This window comes from Pinus tabuliformis, chromosome 7 (assembly GCF_031772625.1).
Source record: "Pinus tabuliformis cultivar Carrire ecotype Pingquan chromosome 7, CPIR1, whole genome shotgun sequence".
NCBI lineage: Eukaryota > Viridiplantae > Streptophyta > Pinopsida > Pinales > Pinaceae > Pinus > Pinus tabuliformis.
The window spans coordinates 770,151,954-770,159,362 of NC_142293.1; the positions used below are offsets into that span (position 1 = coordinate 770,151,954).

The 7,409-nt window shown below is 31.0% G+C and overlaps 1 pseudogene; it reads right to left on the reverse strand.

Annotated features, from left to right (window-relative positions):
• Nucleotides 1-5,897: 5,897 nt before the first annotated feature.
• Nucleotides 5,898-6,492, reverse strand: LOC149249836 (thaumatin-like protein 1; annotated as a pseudogene).
• Between the last annotated feature and the right edge of the window lie 917 nt (nucleotides 6,493-7,409).

Here is a 7,409-nt window from a genome sequence, read left to right on the forward strand (position 1 = left end):
AAAGCTGGCTCTCATCAAAGACTTTGATGGACAACACCGCTTAAAATTAAGTTGAGATACAAATATGAAGAATGAAAAGAACAAAACCATTGACGAATTTATTGAAGGTAGCAAATCTAAGCAAGTTCCTTACCTTGAATCGCTTGTGAGATTTATGAGATTAGGACTTGCAAGTTCTAACAAGATGACAAAAGCATCTTTCCAATCCATTCCATAGACATATACCAAAATATCCAACAATGAATCTGTGGTTAATGCTTTAGGTAGGATCTTCAGACCAAGGCACTCTCTCATGTCCAAATCCTTTAGGTTTGATAGTTGATCAAATTCTAGGGGAAGGTCCTTCAAAGAACTGCACAGTGAAATATCAAAAAATTCTAATTGCTGAATTTTGCAAATGGAAGGAGGAAGCATTGACAAGCTTGGACTTGTAGACAATCTCAGCAACCTAAGTGGCATTAAATTTCCCAAGTCATTAGGTAACTTTTGGATAAGATGGAAATTAGTGACAAACAACCTTTACAGGGATATTAACCTCGCTACAGTGATCAAAGATAATTTCTACAAACTTATGAAACTATAGGACTTTCCCCTTGTCAAATAGAGGCATATTTCCCAAGCCCTCACAAAGGCATACAGAGAATTTTTCCAAGTTCTTCCAGGATCTACAATACTCTTAAAGAGGAGGTAGTATCAACTTCTCAAGGAGTACGAACTTAAGCTAGGTAACTGATGAAAAGACTCATAGGCCTTTAAGTAGTGCATGCTTTGAATTTTAATTGTACATGATAAGAATGTGATTATTAAGTACATGCCATATTAGAGATTTTTCCAATAGGCATTCGAAAATGTTTTATTCTATGAATTCCCAAGCCTCATCTTTGTCTTTATTTCTGTAATTTTATTGACATAACAACTATCTCACAATTCATTTATACCATATAGGAGCTTTTGGAGTAGGCCTTGGAAAATTTTCCTCGATGAATTAACCGGTTTCATCATTACATGAAAATGTATCATTCTAATCAACTCATTTCTGCAGTGCTACTAACAAAATACCCATCCCATTACTCAGTGCATACCATATATGATTTTTTCCGGTAATCCCTTGTAAATCTAACTGGATGAACTCGCAAACCTCTATCATTATATCAAAATTCTCCTTTGTATGGGTGAATTGCCAAGCCTCTTAATTTCCCATAGATTGAATGTTTGCATCCCTATAGTACATACCATATAAGAGTTATTTTTAAGAGTGCATGGACCTACCAGATGAATTCCCGCGCCTTATCATCATGTGCTAATGTTCATCCAACCCTCATCATTATGTGCAATGTTCTTGGGCTTCTCTATTTAGTTCTCATAGTTCTGGTATCCCCCCACCTAATGAGAATGTTAAGCCTCACTAAGTTTAGGTAAATAATGGATATGCAATATGCAATATCGAGGCCAATTGTGGGATAACCCCATCAATATCCACTTCTAGGTGGGGATAGATTCATCTCTAGAAATGGGGAGAGTCGTTTTAGTAGATATTTTATTTTAGGTAGGTTTCAGTAAATTTTTATAGTCTTCTTATTATAATGGAAGAAATTTTTATTATAAATGGAAGAATTGCTCATGGGATGGTAGATATTTTCTTTTAGGTAAGTTTCACTAAATTTTTATAATCTTCTTATTATAAATGGAAGAATTTCTCATGGGAGTATTTGGGTTTATGGTTTAGACAATATAAAATATAAAAACTATTGATTTATAACAAAAGCCAAAGCAATTTAAAAAAAAAATTAAGAATAATATCATGTCTACTTGAACATCGTTCTACCATAAGGGAAGGTAAAAGCATGACAAGAACCCCACTTATATGAATAGGAATAGGAACCATGTAGAAGTATCAACATTATTTCACCAAATGGAATCCAAGTAAGACTTGTTGCCATTTGATCTTCCAAAATGTGAAGATAGTTTTGTTGGTTGGAACAATGCTAAAGTTATAATAACAAAGAATTTTATGAGATTTATATGCAATATTAATTCAATAATTAATTAAAAATATAGTCTTCTCCACCCTAAATCAACTTCGACTTTAAGATTTCTTTTCTGCTACATCTAATTTGTCCATTCCCATATCACAATTGTTCTTGTAATAATATGATCAGATAATTAATATATAAAGTTTACAATCCAATGCTCAAGATAAATGTTATAAGCTAAGCAAAAAAACTATTTAATGCAATATATTTACACTTGGTATAGAGACCACACTGATTAATATAACAAGTATTCTGCCTTGTAATCCAATAAATTTGTATTTCTCCTCGAGATTCTAACTTTTTTTTTAATGCATAATATTAACGAATGTATTTAAAAATTAATTGATTAATTATTACAATCCAATGCTCAAGATAAATGTTGTAAGCTGAGTAAAAATTTATTTAATACAATGGTATATTTGCACTCGGTATAGAGACCACACTCATTAATATAACAAGTTTTCTGCCTTGCAATCCAATAAATTTCTATTTCTCCTCCGGATTCTAATTTTTTTTAATGCATGATATTAACAAATGTATTTAATAGTTAATTGATTAATTACTATATTGTTGGTGGATGGTTATTCTATTCTCTTATTGTAATCCAATAAATCTGTATTTCTCCTCGAGATTCTATAATCTGTATTTCTCCTCGAGATTCTATTTTTTTTAATGCATGATATTAACGAATGTATTTAACAGTTAATTTATTAATTACTATATTGGTGGTGGATAGTTATTTCATTTTCTATTAAATATTTTAGTGTAGAAATTAAATAAGCCTTTTAAATATCAATATTGATTAATACATTTCTATTTATTAATACATTTCTATATGAAATATATAGATAAAAACTGTAAGTATATGTGTTATATGAAAAAATAATTAAAGGTAAAATAATTTAGTTTTTTTAAATAGAAGAAAATTTGCAATCCATTCAATTTTTAGTACAAAACATTTTAAAAATAAATTATTAAAAAATAAAATTTAAACACTAAAAAATTACACATGGAGAGACATTACTATGGATTTAATTTAATAAGAATTTATCAAACTCTAAAAAATATGGATTTACTTTAATCATAATTTATCAAATTCTAAAAAAGATTAAGTTTGTTGATATGTAATTCTTTTTTTGATTCCTATCAATTATGGATAGATATGTGCTTAATATGGATTTATACTTAACTCCAGATAAATATGTGCTTAAGATAGATCTATGCTAGTGTGTATATTAAAACAATTGATTTAAATTTAGAACCAGGCAATTCTCTAAATTAATTTTAATATCTAAATTAAAATTAAATTAAAGTAGACTTTAAATAACAATTTCTATTACAAAAGGGTGATAATTAGGTTTTCCTCACAAACCAACCATGTAAGGTTAGCTACCAATATGTAGCCCAACCCTCCTTGGAGGCATGAGTGCAAACCAAACATTCTTTCTCCATATCTAGTTCCTTCAAAATTGGCCTTGTTGTTAATAATACCTTTAACCTTTGGAACAAGTCTTCACATTTTTTAGTCTAAATCAAGTTCTTGTTCTTTCCTTGGAGCTTGGTAATATGGTTTGCCATATTCAAAAACCCTTAGACAAATCTGCTATAATACAAGACCATGCCCATGAAACTTCGTATTTCTTGAACATTGGTTGGTGTTGGCCATTCCATGATTGTGTATTTACTTCAAATCAAAATTGACAACACTTATATGGATTTTGAGGGCTTCAATTCGATAAAAGAGTAAAATTTGAAATTTTCTCACCACATTTGACCCAAAAGTGTAAACCATCTTCACGCATTCACCCATTAACCATGTGTAGATGCTGATTTTAGAAAATAATTACCCTTTGAGATGAGTGTGACACAAGGAGATTGGATTCATTGACATGTTTTTGAATAGAAACAATTCCCATTAAAATGTAAGCTTTGTCATGTACTTTTCTTGGATGTTGAATCTATTTATGCATTCAAAAATATATTTTAATTAACAAAAAATGACATTCTTGCTTTAAATTATATGACTAGATTCCAATGAAAAAACTATTTCCTCTACATTTTACTATGGTCAATTGTTTGGTTGAAATCTAGACACTTCGATTAAAACGATAGTTAAACCATCGTAATTAATCACAATTATGATAGGTGGTGAGACGGTGAGTTTCTAAAAGGTTCTCTCGCATGGGGTTTACAAAGCCTAACCTCTAAATTTATATAATAAGTTAAATGAACGTCAAAACTCTAGTAATAATATGATCAGAGGATTAATATATAAAATTTACATTCCAATGCTCAAAGCTCAAAATAAATGTTTTTAGCTAAGGAGGAAATTATTTAATGTAGTAGTATATTTATATATGGTATAGAAATCACATGAATCTAATAAATCTATTTCTCCTCTAGATTCTAAGAAGATAAAAAAATAAAAAAAATAATGCATGATATTAACCAATGTTTTTATAGTTAATTAATTAATTACTATATTGTTGGTGGATGGTGGTTACATTTTCTTATCAATATTTTAGTGTAGAACTTAATTAAAGTGTTAATATTAAGAAGGAAAAAAAAGAAAATTAAGTTATTATAAGGTTATCAACCCCACTCTAGAAGATCAAAAGTATCTCTCTATTTTAACTAGCTCAAAGAAGAAAATTAATATAGCAAAGATTAGAATGAATTCTCATGAGCTCCTTAGTGAAACAGCTCATCGGGCAGCTTCTAAAAGGCCATGGATGGAAAGGATCTGCCATATATGTGACAATAGGAACATCTAGGATGAAAACCACTTCCTCTTAGAGTGCCCCAAGTATAACCACATTAGATCTCAGTTTCACAATCTTTGTTACAACACTGACCTTCCTAGCCTTTTACAATGTCAAAATTATAGTGAGCTCGGGAGGCTTCTCTCCAAGCTTTTTGAGCATAGGAATAAAATCTTAAATCAAAATAAATAATTTTTTCCTTTAGGTCCGATAGACCAATGTTTGGTCTTAGCCATCATCATCATCATAGAATAATATATTTCAATATGAAATATATAGACAAAATGTATAAGTATATGTTTTATAAGAAAAAGTAATTAAAGATTAAATAATTTAGTTTTTCTTTAAATGGAAGGAAATTTGTAATTTATTTTATTTTTAATATAATTTTTTAAATTTATCAAATTCTAAAAAATGTGGATTAATTTTTATCAGAAATAATCTAATTCCGAAAAAGATAAAGTCTTTTGATATGTAAGTTTGTTTTGATCTCTCAATTCTTATCCATTTTCAACTCTAAATAAATTTGTACTTAAGATAGATCTAGATCTAAATCTAAATCTATGATTAAAATAGATCTATGTGTTGAAGATAAATCAATCTAAATCTGTGATTAAAATAAATCTATGTGTTCTCTACTAATGTGTATATTAAAAAAAAAATTGATTTAGATCTAGAGCTACACCGTTGTCATCTAATTTAGAGGTTAAATTAGAGCCACAACGTGTATCAACGAAACTATATACGAATTTTTGGAAGGTGAAAACAAAAAGAAAAAGAAAAAAAAAAAAAGTGTGCACTGTACTATATCGTCCCCTTTCACTTGTGATTGGTGTTTGATGCGGTAAACAAAATTCTGTGTTTCAAGATATTAGAAAAGACAAAAAAAAAATTAAGATCTTCCATTATGCAGCAGCAAATTCATATCCATGGCTGGTGCGACACACACATTATTTGCAGTCATAACCATGTAATGCAACCTCTTATTCTGGCATTCGAATACATAACGAGCCCGTTCAGAAATGGGTTTGGAGTGGAAGTAATGAAGTAGCTGAGAAGCGCACCAAGGGAGCCAAACTTAGAAAATGCATGCATTACATATTCAGGGCGAAGGACGGCGAGGGCAGAAGATGAGGGTGTAGGAAGCCGTGGAAGGAGAGCATACGGTGCTACTTTGGAAGGGGAACGCACGAGGACACGCCTTCTTAAATGCCTCGCTGAACGCGGGCGAACTTGGCAAATATCCATCGAAATGAGCGTTGCAAGTCTTTCGGGCACACCACATCCGCGTTGGCTCTGCACTCCATCGACTCGCAGGGACGGCTTTTACTGATATTATTGGCGGCATAGCTTGCAACCACTGACATTGGAAGATTGTAACCCTTCTCCAATGTAACTGAAAAAATGTCAGGCTTCGCGATTCCACCCAGAGGTTCAAAGTCTGCTTTTGTGATTGCCGTTATATTTTGAATCTCGCCTCTTCAATGCAGCTTTCCTCCACAATCACCGGAATCGCAGGTTCCGATCCCTTGGGAATTGAAGACACAACCAGTCCTCCCCCAAATGGATCCCGACCAGAATGGATCTGCCTTCCATGAATATGAATTCAATTTGAAGATGAGAATTTTACCCGCAACGCAAGAACAGAGAAAAGACGTAAATGTAACAAGAAATATAGCTCTCCATATCATTGTCATCGTTAACTTATTCCCCGAATTTGTTTTCGCAGATTTTTTTTGTTGCTCGCAAGAGATAACCCAGATTTGCAAACAAAAAGAAATGAGAGGTGAAAGGACGAGTAGTGTTGTGACAATTATATAGCCCTGGATGGAGAAATGACAGGCCATGAAATGACATGTAGGCATAGATGTCCACATAGGGCACCATCTCTAACCGCATCAACAGGCAAGATTCACGGGCTTTAACGAACAACAAAGAGACGGTTTTTCCTTTTCCATTTTTATGATCAATTTTAATTGAAATCTTGCCGGAATGTATTTTAAGTCTTTGAAGTTTTAGAACATTGATATAAACAAACTATAATATAAGTAAATCATAATATTTAAATATTCATAGAAAAATAGACCTGAATCCCAAGATCAACCATTTATTATAAATTTTAAAATGTATATATATTTTAATCTTATACTAATTTTTTATAATTAATAAAATAATAACTTAAGATAAAATTCTTTTTTTAATAACTTGAAATGTATTATTAAAATCATTTTATTTAAATATAATAGATTTTATTTCCTATCTATTAAATTAGGATAGTTCCCTTTGAAACGCAAACCCCATAGTTACCTTTCAAACGCAAACCCCATGGAATGTTGGTTGGTCAACACCATGTGGATTTATATTGTTTTGTACCTAGGAGTGAAGAAGATGTTGAGTGATTTGAAGTCCTAAAAATGAGCTAGGCACCCATCAAAATTTTTGCAGAAAAGTAAAATAATAACCCTTTTTTTAAGCATTGCCGAAGAGTTAGCTTAAAATTTTGGTCCGGTATCATATTTCAAGAAGCAAATGTCTACTGTTTGAATTATATTGGCACAAAATCATTTATATTATATAAAAGTTATATGAATTAAAAATCAGAATGGGCACATAA